General features: G+C 40.0%; 1 protein-coding gene and 1 non-coding gene across 2 annotated transcripts in view; one reads left to right on the top strand and one right to left on the bottom strand.

Moving 5' to 3' along the window:
- Positions 1 to 15,154, bottom strand: part of MORC1 (MORC family CW-type zinc finger 1) — a 314,151-nt gene extending 298,997 nt beyond the window's left edge. Inside the window, exon 1 of the mRNA XM_055085704.1 lies at positions 15,102 to 15,154. The gene's annotated coding sequence lies outside the window, so the exon portion shown is untranslated. The remainder of the gene's footprint in view (positions 1 to 15,101) is intronic.
- Positions 12,377 to 12,483, top strand: LOC112064021 (U6 spliceosomal RNA). Its single transcript, XR_002891316.1, has one exon. It is a non-coding gene; the product is annotated as a U6 spliceosomal RNA (small nuclear RNA).
- Positions 15,155 to 16,082: the final 928 nt, after the last annotated feature.

Raw genomic sequence — 16,082 nt, 5'->3', positions numbered from 1 at the left:
TACCCAAAGCAATCTACAGATTCAATGCAATCCCTATCAAACTACCAAAGGCATTTTTCACAGAACTAGAACAAAAATTCTTAAAATTTTTATGGAGACACAAAAGACCCAGAATAGCCAAAGCAATCTTGAGGGAAAAAAAGAAGCTGGAGGATTCAGTAAGTGGTGCTGGGAAAACTGGACAGCCACATGTAAAAGAATGAAAATAGAACATTCCCTAACACCATACAGAAAAATAAACTCAAAATCATTAAAGACCTAAATGTAAGACCAGACACAATAAAACTCTTAAAGGAAAACATAGGAAGAACACTCTTTGATATAAATCACAGCAAGATCTTTTTTGACCCACCTCCTAGAGTAGTGGAAATAAAAACAAAAATAAACAAATAGGCCCTAATGATACTTAAAGGCTTTTGCACTGCAAAGGAAACTATAAATAAGATGAAAAGAGAACCCTCAGAATGGGAGAAAATATTTGCAAATGAATCAGTGGACAAAGGATTAATCTCCAAAATACATAAACAGCTCATGCAGCTCAATATTAAAAAAACAAAAAACCCAGTCAAAAAATGGGCAGAAGACCTAAATAGACATTCTTCAAAGAAGATGTACAGATGGCCAAAAGGCACATGAAAAGCTGCTCAGCATCACTAATTATTAGAGAAATGCAAATCAAAACTACAATGAGGTATCATCTCACATCAGTTAGAATGGCCATCATCAGAAAATCCAAGAATTACCATGTGACCCAGCAATCCCACTACTGGGCATATACCCAGAGAAAACCATAATTCAAAAAGACACATGCACCCCAGTGTTCATTGTAGCACTATTTACAATAGGTAGGTCATGAAAGCAACCTAAGTGCCCACTGACAGACGAATGGATAAAGAAGATGTGGTACATATATACAATGGACTATTACTCAGCCATAAAAAGGAATAACATTGGGTCATTTGTAGAGACGTGGATGGACCTAGAGACTGTCAGACAGAGTGAAGTTAGTCAGAAAGAGTAAAACAAATATTGTATATTAATGCATATATGTGGAATCTAGACAAATGGTGCAGACGAACCAGTTTGCAAGGCAGAAATTGAGACACAGATATAGAGAACAAACGTATGTACACCCAGGGGGGAAAGGGGGCGGGGATGGTGGTGGTGGTGGGATGAATTGGGAGACTGAGATTGACATATATACACTAATCTGTGTAACGTAGATAACTAATAAGAACCTGTTGTATAAAAAAATAAAATTCAAAAAATAATTCAAGGGGGACCTCCAGTTTTATCAGAGTCCACACCGTTTGGATGCTTTCTATTTTGGTCTTTTGAGGAATCCATTATTAGTTTTGTGCCAAATTTCCTGAACCAGAAATCTTATTTGGGTCAAATCTTGGGGTATTTACATGACTAATTATAATCCAGGGTCTAACAACCCACCAGAAAAAGTACTCCCTTTGAAGCAGGTCCCGATGGAGAAGAAGGGCTCATCTAGGTACACATCCCATTTACCACTTCTGACCTGTATAGCTGTAAAAGTCATAGTAAGGGGTTGTGGGAAAATCCAGAGGCGTTCCTGAATCTGAGTAGCGGAATCTTTCAGACCCATGACCCTACCTGGGTTGACACCCAGAACCTCCTCAAAGTACTCCTAATGAGGGAAGAAAAACCAAAGAGAACAGAAACAATGCAGGTCATGCCATTTTCAGACCACGGAATCAAGTGATCTCAGATACCAAACCCAACTGGGACCATCAAGACAATGGAGAAGGGGGTGGAAGACAGAGACTGAATCATTATAAAATTACGATCCTAAAGGGAATCCAAGGAAGAGGACAGAAATCTGTCAGTTGGAATTAGATAAAGGAAATCAATCAGGAGCCAACAGAAGACACTCCAGGATTCCTAGAGCACCTCAGGGAATGCCTCTAAATCTACTACCACTGGCCCTGAGTCATTGGAAGGGAATGCAATCCTGAGGTCATATTTTATTTCCCAAAATGCCCCCAACATTAGGCATAAACTTCAGAAAATGGAAACAGACCAGATGCCCCTACCTATCACCTGGTCAAGGTTGCCTACTGAGGGTTGAGGGTGTTTAATAACCCAGATACAGAGGAAGAAAAGTCAGAGAATAAAAAGGCCCAGAGGCAAGCTGTTGCCCTTCAATGTCAATTGGTTGGCATGGGAATCTGAACTAACTGCCCATGGAGACACTCAACTCTGGTGAGTGGCGCCCAGCTCCCACTGAGGGATAGCAAGCCAAGGAAACTAGGACCCAATCGTTGCACCATATGTAAACCAGAGGGACACTGAAAAGGAGAATGCCCTCACTGCCCCCAAAGGGAAATGGCAGATCCTGGCCACTACCCTCAAAGGCAGATGGTCCAAATAGATGGAGAATGATGGGGCCAGAGGGCTCCTAAGCCAGAACTCCAACTGATCCCCAAGGAGCCCTGGTTGACACTGGACGTAGGGGAGAAAACTGTCAAATTCTTAGCTGACACCAGAGCCACTTACTCAGTTCTGAACACCAGATCAGGTAAACTCAGTCATAAGAGGTGTAAAATTACAGGAGTATCAGGGCAGGCCCAACAACAGACACTCACAGAGCCATTAGAATATAAATTGGATGAACACATGCTCACCCATTCCTTCCTGTATGTCCCTGAATACTCTATATCCCTGATAGGAAGAAATACCTTACATAAATTGGGGGCTACTATCCACCTAATGGGAGACAAACTGGAGATTGTTATCCTCTTAGACAAATGGCACAAGATGATAATGTTAATGGCTGAGGAAAAAACTTCCCCAGACAGAACAAGTTGATCTCCCTGGAGTAAATCTCTAATAAATCAGGGACAGGTGGAACGAGATGTAGGAGCCAGTCCTGTGATAGTCCATCTAAAACCTGGACATACATGGCCCAATAGAAAACAGTATCCTGGAGAGGCCTTGTTGGGCATTGCCATTATGCAGAGCCTAATTGACCAGGGCTTTATTAGACCATGCCAATCAGTCTGTAATACCCCTTTCTCCCTGTAAAGAAACCCAGTGGGGAATGCCGGATTGTACAGGACCTCAGGGCAGTCAGTGAAGCCACCTGGGATATACATCCAGTAGTCCCTAATCTTACACCATGCTGGCCACTCTACCATCCACCAGGACCTGGTATTCTGTATTAGATTTTAAAGATGCCTTCTTCTGTATTCCATTAGCTCCACAGTCACAAGAAATATTTGCTTTTGAATGGCAGGACCCAAACACGCAACAAAAACAACAATACTGCTGGACAGTCCTGCCCCAAGGATTCAAAAATTTCCCCACCATCTTTGGGGAAACTTTAGCTAAAGACCTGAAAGATCTACATCTGAAGGAGGGAACACTCCTCCAGTATGTAGACAACATTCTGATTGCCAGCCCTACTAAGGTGGTCTCTGACAAGAATACTGTAATCACCCATAAAGGATACAAGGTGTCCCCCCCCAAAAAAAAAGGCTCAAATATTATAAACTCAGGTGACTTACCTAGGCTTCATTCTTTTTTTTAAAATTTATTTATTTATTTTGGCTGCGCCAGGTCTTAGTTGCAGCATGCAGGATCTTTGTTGTGGCATGCAGACTTCTTAGTTGCAGCATGTGGACTCAGTTGCAGCATGCATGTGGGATCTAGTTCCCCAACCAGGGATCGAACCCTGACCCCCTGCATTGGGAGTGTGGAGTCTTACCCACTGGACCACCAGGGAAGTCCCTAGTCTTCATTTTTATAGAAGGCCAGAGAAGCCTACCCCAGGAGGGAGAAGAAGCCATTTGCTGCCTCACCCCTCCTAAAACTAGAAAACAGCATTCGGGGGTGGCCAGGTTTTGCCCATCTGGATCCCTAACTACGGCCTAATAACTAGACTTCTAAACATAAAGTTGAAAGGAAAGGATAATGATCCTTTTGAATGGAGTTCAAAATATGAAGAGGCCTTTCAAGAGTTGAAAAAGCAATTACTTCAGGCCCGGGCCCTAGCCCTCTCAGATTTAGCTAAACCCTTCGACCTTTACATTCATGAGAGAAGGGGAACTACCTTTGGCACATCAGCTCAAAAACTAGGACCCCTTACTCTAGTGGTTGCTTATTTCTCTAAACAATTAGATCAAACTGCTAAGGCATGGCCTCCTTGCCTATGGGCAGTAAGAGCTACCACAACCCTGCTAAAGGAGGCTGAAAGTTAGTGTTTGGTCACCAGTCACTATATGGACGCCACACCAGGTTCAGACTTTAGTTAAGTTCTAAGGGAACAGAATGGCTATCCCCTGGAAAGTCGATTCAAATTCACCCTATGCTTTTAGACAACCCAGTAGCTACCATAAAAACCTATCACACGCTAGATCCTGCCATCCTGCCACCCACAGAAACAGGGCCCCAGAGCATGACTGTATAGAAACCATAGACGTGATCTATTCCAGTCATCCCAACCTAGGAAGTGAACCTCTCCCAAATGCCGATGAGGAATGGTTCACAGACAGGAGCAGTTTTATGAAAGAGGCGGAAAGGCTGGCAGGATATGCAGTGACCTCCCAGACCCAAGTCAAAGAAGCACAAAACCTATCCCCAGGGACTTCTGCCCCAAAGGTGGAACTGATAGTCCTCACCTGAGCCTAAGAGCTCGGGACAGGGAAGATCTTAAATGTTTATACAGATTCCCAGTATGCGTACGCCATCCTACATGCACATGGGCTATTTGGAAGGAAACAGGTATGCCTACTACAGAGAATAAACAGTTGAAATATGGCTTAAGCATACTGAAGCTCTTAGAAGCAGCACAGCTTGCAGAAAAGGTGTCATTGATTCACTGTAGGTGTCACCAAAACGGGAATGCAGAAGTAATAAAGGAAAACAACAATGCAGATGCAACTGCCAAAAGGGCGGCCCTAGAACCAGTAACTTGGCAATTACCCCTCATACCTTGAAGGCCAGATCCATCCAATTACTACCCAATCCACAGTAAGGAAGAGTTAGACAAAGCCCAAAAAAGGGCTTCAGTAGAGAACGAGGAGGCCATGAGTGGCTAGTTGATGAACACGGGCAATACTTCTTTTCCTCAACTGCAGCTTGTCAAGCCATCAGAAAGGCTCATCAAGGAACTCACTGTGGGAGGGAAGCCCTATATAATTGGTTAGTTAAGGTCATGGTAACTCCTGACATGAAAAGTATAATCAGTTGAATTGTTGAGATATGTCCCATCTATACAATGAACAACTCCAATACCAGATCTCCCAGAGGCCCCCAGATAAGGCCCATTCAGACCAGAGGGACATATCCTGGAGAAGACTGGCAGATTGATTTCACTGTCATACCCAGAGTACCAGGCAATTTCAGGTATATCTCTTGGTACAAGTAAACACATTTTCTGGTCAGATAGAAGCATTCCCCACTAGTTCCAGTTTTTGAGCTAATACCCCAAGGGCGAGTCCCCTTTTCTCATTTCTCATTCAGCTGAAGTGACTAGGGCATTACTAAAAGAAATAATCCTCAGGTTTGGGATCCCAGGATCCCTACAAAGTGATAATGGTCCAGCATTTGTGTCTCAAGTGACGAAGGGGATAACAAGTGCCCTGGGCATAAAATGGACCTTGCACTCAGCCCGGAGACCCTATTCACTGGGGAAAGTAGAGAGGTCCAATCAGACCTTGAAAAGGGCCTTAGCCAAACTATGTCAGGAAACTCAAGAAAATCAGATTAAGTTGCTTCTGACTGCCCTGCTCCACATGCAGTTAGCTCCAAGGAGTAAGTTAAAGTTAAGTGCTTTTGAACTCATGTATGGTAGACCCATTCCCAAACCCAAGAGAAGGGGCACTTTAGCCCCCTTGAAATGGAACAACTCAAGTATGCCCTCCAGATAGGAGAAACCATGATAGCCCCTATGGAATATGGTAACCAGGTGCTGCCTGCACCCACTGACCTGGCCCTGCACCCCTTCCAGCCAGGAGACTGGGTGAACCTAAAAACCTGGAAAACTGGCAGCCAACAAAACCAACTCACTCCTAAGTGGAATGACCTCACTTGGTGATCCTAACCACCCATTCTGCCCTGAAGTTGCAGGGATCATTCTGTGGGTATATCACACTCAAGTGAAGAGGGCTCCTGAGCCCCAACCTCTGAGAGACAACCTGGGGCGATGGAACCCCTTGACCACTCGTGTGAACCACTCTCTGTCCTGAAGCTTCTCTTCTGAAAAACAACAAAAGTGTGACCAGGGATATTCAGGCCAAGGCAGTGAGCCTCAACATCAGGGCACACTTTTGCCTATAAGCAAAAGACCTAGATACCTGCATTTTTAGGAAAAAATTTGTCATGTGACCATTATTCTCTTGTTAATATTTGAGCCATGTATCTTAAATTGTCTGGTGTCCTTTGTCTCCAAAAGGTTAGACAAATGGTGGGTGCTCAGGGGTATGAACAGTTAGTGTTAAGGCCTGGTGACAAACGTATCTACAGGCAGCTGGGGAGAAGTTCTGCTCCTCTAACCAGGGTTATGGTGACTGACACCCAAAATCAGCAGGAAGAAGTTACAGAACATTGACCTTCGCCCCTCAGCGCCCCTCAAGAGTGAGAAGCAGGTCAAAGGACAGAGGAGGGATCTTTAACCAGCAATGCTCATTAACAACTCCCGGGAAATAAAAATAGAATCTGGGTAGTAAAATAAAGTCTAAGTTTTGTTTTTTCCTTTGCGCTTCGTCTAGTTTCACTTGCTCACAGGGGGCCGCTTGCAGAGACCTTGCACCCAGCACTTTAGACCACAGTTCCTCAGCAGCGGGTTGCATGTGTAGATGCTGTGCCGGGCACTGCGATCTGCAGCATGAGCAGCACAGCTGCGCCAGCCCAGGGAGAACTCCGCCCTTTCCCTCCCTGATGAGGAGATCCCTATAAAGCAGCCTCGCCCACGGCCTGTCGGGAAAAGCACTAGTTCGCACCTCTCCATTCTCTGATCCAAGAATAAAGCTTTCCTTTGCTTCTGAACCGAACCTGGTCTCGTTCTATTGACTCAAACGACACTGCACAGAAAGACCCTTGTTGGGGACCGACTCGGGAAGGCTGGTAACAAAAGCAAAATGAAATAAAACATCTCCTGACCTTACAATTCCCTCCAGTTACTGTACCAATTCTCTTTTCTCCCTTACAGTAAAATATTACAAACTCTCTACACATATCATTTCTACTTCTTCACCTTCCATTACCTTCTCAATCTACTTCATTCTCAATAATAACCTGAAAGTTCTTCATGCTAAGATTACCAAAAACATCCACTCCTCTGACATCATATTACTTGACCACGCAGAAGCACTGACCCCACTGTATACTGTCTCATTCTTTTTTTAAAAAAATAAATTTATTTATTTTATTTTTTGGCTGTGTTGGGTCTTCGTTGCTGTGCATGGGCTTTCTCTAGTTGCAGCAAGCGGGGGCTACTCTTCGTTGCAGTGCGCGGGCTTCTCACCGCAGTGGCTTCTCTTGCTGTGGAGCACGGGCTCTAGGCATGCGGGCTTCAGTAGTTGTGTCACATGGGCTCAACAAGTTGTGGCTCACGGGCTCTAGAGCGCAGGCTCAGTAGCTGTGGTGCACAGGCTCAGCTGCTCTGCAGCATGCGGATGTTCCTGGACCAGGGCTCGAACCCGTGTCCCCTGCATTGGCAGGCGGATTCTTAACCACTGTGCCACCAGGGAAGTCCTACTGTCTCATTCTTGAATTGCTCTCCTCTTAGTTTCCCTGACATCATCTTCCAGTGTGGCCACTCTATTTCAGTCTCTTTTGCCTGCTCCTCATCTAAATGTTAGAAATTCACCTGGATCAGTTTTCTCCCCACATTTTCTTCAGGTGATCTCATCTAATTATGTAGCTTTTAAAACCATCTATGCTGACAACTCCCAAATTTATGTATCTGTTTCACACTCTGAGCCCCCACGGTTGTATATCCAACTATCTACTTGACATCTCTCAGCAATTTTACATGGATCTCAATATACCAAAATAAAACTTGAAGATGGCATATTAAGGAGGGTAGGCAAGTTGACAAAATTCAATAAGACATTTAACAACTTCTGATGCATTCTGACCCAGCATTTCTCAGAATTAATATTCTAGCGTCCATGGAATTTTGTATTAGGCTTTAGTAGATCTATTTGATTTGTTAGAATTCAATCAACACTAAATGCAGCATGGCATTTAGACTGTTAATTTCAGCCCCTCTTTAAATGGTGGATATTATTCCAAATGACCTATCATGTTGAACAAAAATTGTCTTCTAAGACATTTTTTAAAGCTTCTCACTAGCGTCTAGTGAATTAGTGGTCAAATATTAAACCATAAAAATCATCCATTAGTAGCTAGGAAACATACAATCCAAGATGGAATAAACTTGGTAATCATTTCGACAAGGGCGAAACTGAAGTGAGAGACCTTACTTCATCCGCAGAGCAAAGTGTGAGAAAGTGTGATAAAGACACTGCCCTTCAGCACTGTGCTCCACCAGACACTCGTGTCTGGGGTTGAAGAAGCGGAGCCATCAGAAGCAGCCTCACTCCATGTGGGTATCCGCAGTCGGCTGAGTTTTGAACAAGCTGGCACCCAGTCCCTACTTCGGCACGGGCACACAGTCTAAAACCTGCTCTTCGGCACAGATGCATTGGCATAAAATCTGTCCTTAGGCCCAGAAACTGGGAATTTTGGCTATAGTTAGATAATGCGTCATTCCAACAAAGTGATTGAAACTGCATGGGGTGGGCAAATTTGATAAAATGCAGCAGGCAGAGCAGGAAGAATTCAGACATTTGTTGGCAACAGATCCAGAATTTTAAGGAGGAAAAAACATACTTTGTGTGGAAATTTTCTGGAAGAATGTATGCCAAACTGTGAATAGTAGTTATCAAGAAGAGAAAGGATTATTGGAAATTTTTAAAGTATATATTTCTATTATTTTGATTTTTTAAAAAAATAGATATAAGGAAAAAATACAAATAATTGGAAAGCAATTTAAAAATGCCACACCCATAACCTATTCACCAGCAATCAATTCCCAGATCTTTACTTTTAGATCTCTGGAAGGGAAATTTGGGATTTCTTCCTTGGGATAGTATATAATTTCCTTCACTGATGTAAAAAGATTCCTTTTTTCCTTTAGGGAGCAAACTTCCCACAAAGTTTCAATGTGAGGCTGAATCATGCGTATAAGATAAAAGACTTTTAGTTCATCTTCAATAAAACAGAATATTCTTTAAACCAATTATTTTTACTAGGAGGGAAAATGATTTCAGCAAGTGAAATATTTAGCCAAGATACTGGATGGTGCTTTTTACCTGCCATAGCAATTAAAATGTCTCTAATAAAATACCACTGAGATAAATTAGATTCCTTTATTCAGAGCTCATCAGAGAAGATCTAATTTATAGCATTGACTATAACATGTTAAAAAGTCTCTATTTGAAAGCTAATTCCATGATAAATTTTAATCATGTGGATAGAACTAGCTTCAAAGCTGTATTAATTATACATTTAAGCTCTACATACAAACTCATACATTACAGTACAGCCAGAACATGTAAAATATAGTCTGAACCAAATTAAAATATGCCAAATTCCTCAGCAGTTATTTGCTTTTGATATACTATAGTTATTTCAGCCCATTCTTTATAAACATTAAATTACTGCTGTGTTTTCTTAGCCATTTTGCTTCCTTAGAAAGAACTCCAGGCTCTGGTTAACTCCATGGCCTGATTTTCTACTTTCACAGAGCACAAAGCAGATATCCATCCAAGATAAATACCTTAATAAAAGGGGTGAAAATTGCTGGCAAGTTTCACCTCCTTATCCCAAAGTCTGTTCACTCCACCCACTGTAATTCCTAGTCTCACCCTCCTATTACTCTCTCTCTAGGTTTTCATCTCTGGCATTAAAATCACAGGGCACGTCACCAGAGTCCCTGTTAAGTACAGGCATGCACTCCCTGTTTCAAAAACAGCCTAAAGCAGCAGCCAGTCAGCAAACTTACCAGTCTTCGACAAGATAAGAAGCTTGTTCCATATGTAAATGAACATTTCATTCTCCATCTAGAAAGTCTTGGTACCGAGAAAAGATCAAGTGAATTGAATAGTGTGCTTAGTGCTGTCACTGAGTATTACATGTATGTAATACCTCACGCAGTAAAAAAGTCAAATGAAAATTTGTAGATTAAAAATTTAGCCTATTTCACTTCTCCTGTCCCCTAGTTTCCTACTTTCATTCCCTGGAGGTAACTTGATCATTTTACAGATGTTCAATGTATATAAAAGCATACATGTGTAAAACAAACAACAACGACAAAAACAACAAAAACTTGTACTATACACCATATTTTTCCCTTTACTCTTTTTTTTTTTTTTTTTTTTTTTGTGGTATGCGGGCCTCCCCCTGCTGCGGCCTCTCCCGTTGCGGAGCACAGGCTCCGGACGCGCAGGCTCAGCGGCCATGGCCCACGGGCCCAGCCGCTCCACGGCATGCGGGATCCTCCCAGACTGGGGCGCGAACCCGGCTCCCCTGCATCGGCAGGCGGACGCACAACCACTGCGCCACCAGGGAAGCCTTTTTTTTTTTTTTTTTTTTCCTTTACTCTTTTAACATTATATATTGGAAACTGTCCAAAATCAGTACATATAGAACAGCTTCATTCTTTAAAAGGTTGCATAGAATCCCATGCCATTCAGGTACATAATTACTTAACCAGTGTCCTAATATAGATATTTATGCTGCTTCCAATTTTTTTGTTATTTCAAACAGCCCTATAAGGAATATCCTTGTTTATTTGTCACTTAAGACGTGACAAGCATAGCTGTGGATAAATTCCCAGAGTAGTATTGCAGGATCAAAGAATATATGCATTTGTAATTTTGATAAGATATTGTTAAATAGCCTTTTATAGAGTTTATACCAAATTATATAACTAATAGCAGTGTACTGAATACCTATTTTCTCACACCCCTTTCAATATAGCATGCTATCAAAATTCTTTTATCTTTGCCAAACTAACAAGGGAAAATGGCACTTCCTTGTAGTTGTAACTTAATTTTTTCCCTATTATATATTAAGTGAATACCTTTTCATATGTTAAGACCCATTTATATTTCCTTTGATACCAACTGTTTTGATCCTTTGTCCATTTCTTATAGTACTATTGGTCTTCTTCTCACATATATATTTATATATGCTGAGAAACATATCCTTTGGTCTGTGTCATGAGCTGCAGACAAAATATTTTCCCCTGGGTTGTCATTTGTGTTTTTTCCTTTGTTTATGGATTTTAATGACAAGATAATTTTATTTTAATTTTATATGGTCAAATTAATCTATCTTTTAATTTAAGATTTCTTAGTTTTGGATTAACCCTAGAAATGCCTTCTTAACCTTGAAATGTTTTACATACACACACACACACACACACACACACACACACACACACACACCCCTGTGTGTATACATACATAATATTTCTATAGTACAGTTTTTACTTTTATTTTTAAATTTAAATCTTTGAAACATTTGGAATTTAGGGAAAAAAATGACATAAGAGTCCAAAAATAATTTTATTTTCCAGATTACTATCCAGTTGTCCCAATACCATTTATTAAATAATTCATCACTTACCTACTGATTTGCTATGCCATTCTTGCCATACACTAATATCCAACACATATTTGTGTCTACCTACAGACTTTTTTCTATTCAATTTATCTGCATGTTTATTCATGCATTATTATTATATTAATGCAATTACTATAACTCTATATTTTAAAATATGGAAGAGACTGTAACTTGTTACTCTTCTTTGCCCAGACTTTTCTTGAATATGTTTCCCTATTTTCCATGTGACTCAACCCTTCCAGTTCAAAAAACAAATGAACAAATAAATAACACTCTTACTGTATTTACTGATATAGAATTTATTACTTACATTAGGAAGACCTGATATCTTTATAACATTGAATCTTCCTATTTAAGAAAATGTATGCTTTCCTTATTTGTACAGATTTTGTATATTTCTTGTTAAATTTATTTCTATAAATTTTTTTCTATTGTAAATGTGATATTTTCTTCCATTATAACTTCCAGTTGGTTATTGTCTGTACATATGAAAGTTGCTTGCTGTTTATTATTGTACTCACCCATTTATAAATTCTTCTATTGTTTGTTACAATTGTTCAGTTGATTCTTTTGTATATTCATGTAAGCAAGTATAACATTTGCAAATAATGATAATATTACATCCTTTTTCAAATATATATGCCTCATTCTCTCCTCTCTAATTGTACTGGCAAGTACCTTCAGAGCCATGTTAAAAAAGTAGTAGTGAGTGCTCACTTGGGCAACACATATGCTAAAATTGCAGCAATACAGAGAAGATTAGCATGGCTTCTGAGCAAGGACGACACAGAAATTTGTGATACATTCCATATTTTTTCTCCTCAGGCATAGGACACAAAAGCAAAAATAAACAAATGGGACTACATCAAAATAAATAGCTTTGCACAGCAAAGGAAACTATCAACAAAACAAAAAGGCAGCCTACAGAATGAGAGAAGGTATTTGCAATATCACATGTATCCAATAAGGGGTTGATATTTAAAATACATAAAGAACTCATACAACTCAATATAAAAAAACAACCCAATTAAAACATGGGCAGAGGCCCTGAATAGAAATTTTTCTACAGATAGCCAACAGACACCTGAAAAGATGCTCAACATCACTAATCATCAGGGAAATGCAAATCAAAACCACGGTGAGCTACTACATCATACCTGTCAGAATGGCAATTATCAAAACAACAAGAAACAAGTATCGGCAAGGATGTGGAGAAAAGGCAACCCTTGTTTGTGGGATTATAAATTGGTGGAGTCACTATGGAAAACAGTATGGAGTTTCCTCAAAAAATTAAAAATAGAACTGCCATATGATCCAGCAATTTCACTTCTGGGTATTTACCCAAAAAAAACAAAAACACTAATTTGAAAAGATTTATGCATGCTATTGTTTCACTGCAGCATTAAATAGCCAAGATATGGGGCTTCCCTGGTGGCGCAGTGGTTGAGAATCTGCCTGCTAATGCAGGGGACACGGGTTCGAGCCCGGGTCAGGGAGGATCCCACATGCCGCGGAGCAACTAGGCCCGTGAGCCACAACTACTGAGCCTGCGCGTCTGGAACCTGTGCTCCACAACAAGAGAGGCCGCGATAGTGAGAGGCCCGCGCACCGCGATGAAGAGTGGCCCCCACTTGCCACAACTAGAGAAAGCCCTTGTGCAGAAACAAAGACCCAATACAGCAAAAATAAATAAAAAATAAATTAATAAACTCCTACCCCCAACATCTTCTTTAAAAAAAAAAAATAGCCAAGATAAGGAAACAATCTAAATGTCCATCAATAAATGAATGGATAAAGAAGATGTGGTACATATATACAATGGAATATTAGTCATAAAAAAGAATGAAATTTGCCATTTGTGGCAACATGCATGGATCTAAAGGATATTATGTTAAGTAAAATAAATCAGACAGAAAAAGACAAATACCAGATGATTTCACTTATATGTGAAAGCTAAAGCACAAACAAACAAACAAAACAAATGAAAACAGACTCAGAGAACAAACTGATGGTTGCTGGGAGGTGGGAGACAAAATAAGTAAAGGGGATTAATAGGCACAAATCTTCAGTTATAAATAAGTCACGAGGATGTAACATACAACATAAAGAATATGGTCAATAATATCTTAATAACTTTGTATGGGGACAGATGGTTACTAGATTTGTCATGATGATCATTTCATAATGTATGTAAATGTTAAATCACTTTGTAGTGCACCTGAAATTAACATATTATTCTATATCAACTATATTTCAATTTAAAAAAGGAAAAAAAGTAGTAACAGTGGACACTCTGGCTTTATTCTTGACATTATGGGGACTTTCTCATTGTGTTTTCACTGACATAATACTGGCTTTCAGGTGGTAACTATTAATTTAAAATGTGGCCAAACAGTCCCTAGTTTATTGAGTTTTTTTCCAATACTTGATTTGTAGGATTATATGATTTCTCTTATTTGTTCTGCTCTAGGTGAATTATATTAACATAGTTACTAATGTTGAATTATTTTTCCATTTCTGGAATAAGCTAGTACTATTATCCCACCACGCTCAGTCATTGTCCAGAGGCAGCCCAGGGGAAGGAATTATGGTTTTGGTATGAACACCATGGTGATTTTAAAGGGGTTGCCAGCTGGAGTCTGTCATCAGCTACACTCCTCACAGCAGATTCTCTTGAAGGAGATTTGAGCAGCATATTTTTATGCCGCCACATCAGTCAGTAAAGGACTAGAAGTCAGAAAACTTGAGCTCCAGAACTATGACACCAACCAGTTATCACTGTTATCTTAGACAAGTAATGTGCTTTCTGAGCCTCACCTTTTCCTTGCTTGATAAAGACAGACATAATAACAGAGCACATGCATTTAAAGTGCTTGAAAGAGATTCTGGTACATACTGTGCTATAAATATTAGCTATGATTATTATTATTATTATTATTACCAAAAATCCCTTCAGAGAGGAGCCCCAGAACCTGGAACACAACAGTAGCTGCCATTTCTTGAGCACTTATTACATACATGCCAGGCAGTCAGTGTTGGCAAAGAGAGGATCAGAAGGGAAGAGAGAAAGAGAAAGGAAGGAAATGTGGCACTTAATTGCTGTTACCACCTTGAGCAACTTACATTAAAGGAAGAGGCTCTCTTGCATTTAGAATTTGCTAGAACAAAAGAGAGACTTATAAGGAAGAAGTAAAGTAAGCCAAAAAATTCCTTCCTGGATGTGTTAAGTTTACTGAAAAGGAAAGGCAGCAAGGATTTAGGGTGTCAGCAAAGTTCAGAATAGAGTAGGCCCTTGGCTGGAGCTTTCAATTGGCTATATCCCCTGGGTCCCCCTGGTGGCAGGATGGGTGAAGGAAGATGAGCAATATCAACAGATATAGAGGAAGGATTTAGCACAGGCAAACATGACCTCTGATCCTGCATCTTCCACTTACCAAATCTGAACAAAATCCTTAACTTTCTCGTCCTCTCCTTTAAAGGGATTGTTCTGAGGAATAAATGAGATAATTATGTATAATTTATGTAAAGCATTTGACATAGAATAGCTGCTTAATAAGCATGGCTATTATTATTAAAGCATAACTCATATGTTTTATAATGACCTAAGTTTTACTTGTAAAACTACTCTCCGTATGGGGACATGTGTATGCATATGGCTGATTCGCTTTGTTGTGCAACAGAAACTAACCCAGTATTGTGAAGCAATTATACTCCAGTAAAGATCTATTAAAAAAAAAACAAAACTACTCTCAGAAATGATGTTAATTTGGGAATTCCCTGGCAGTCTAGTGGTTAGGACTCTGCTCTTCCACTGCAGGGAGTACGGGTTAGATCCTTGATCGGGCAACTAGGATCCCGCATGCCACATGGTGGGACCAAAAAAAGATGATGTTAATTTTTAATAAGTATTGATAGCCACCAAAAATATTTTTCATGAAGTTTAATCTTAGAACTTTCGGGAAAAATCACATAATCTACAATGTTTTTCAATAATTACACTTATGCTCTAATTGCAGTTTTGACCTTACACTCAAAAAAAATTTTAAAGAACATTTTTTTAAATAAATTCATCTCTAATGGACAAACTAGCTGGAACGATCATTTTAAAATAAATACTATCCAAAAGCTACTCACTTTCCAACTCCTAAGTCACGTGCAATAGTTAAAAATATGAGAACCTAAGGCACAAATACCGTCATTATATTAAGATGGTCTTCTATGTAAACATGAATCAACACATGCCTGACAGACTATAATAGTCAATTTGGAGACATGGATGTTCTTGTTTCAATGGACGAAATATACATGCTTTTGAAAAATTCAAATGTGAGCTTTTTTTTTTTATCTAAGAGATTTCTTCTGATCTGAAAGGGTAGCAAAGACTAGGTGAAAAGTTTGCATGAAAACATACACCA

Source organism: Physeter macrocephalus, chromosome 1, assembly GCF_002837175.3.
Source record: "Physeter macrocephalus isolate SW-GA chromosome 1, ASM283717v5, whole genome shotgun sequence".
In the NCBI taxonomy this organism is placed as follows: domain Eukaryota; kingdom Metazoa; phylum Chordata; class Mammalia; order Artiodactyla; family Physeteridae; genus Physeter; species Physeter macrocephalus.
This window is presented reverse-complemented; position numbering and strand designations above follow the sequence as displayed.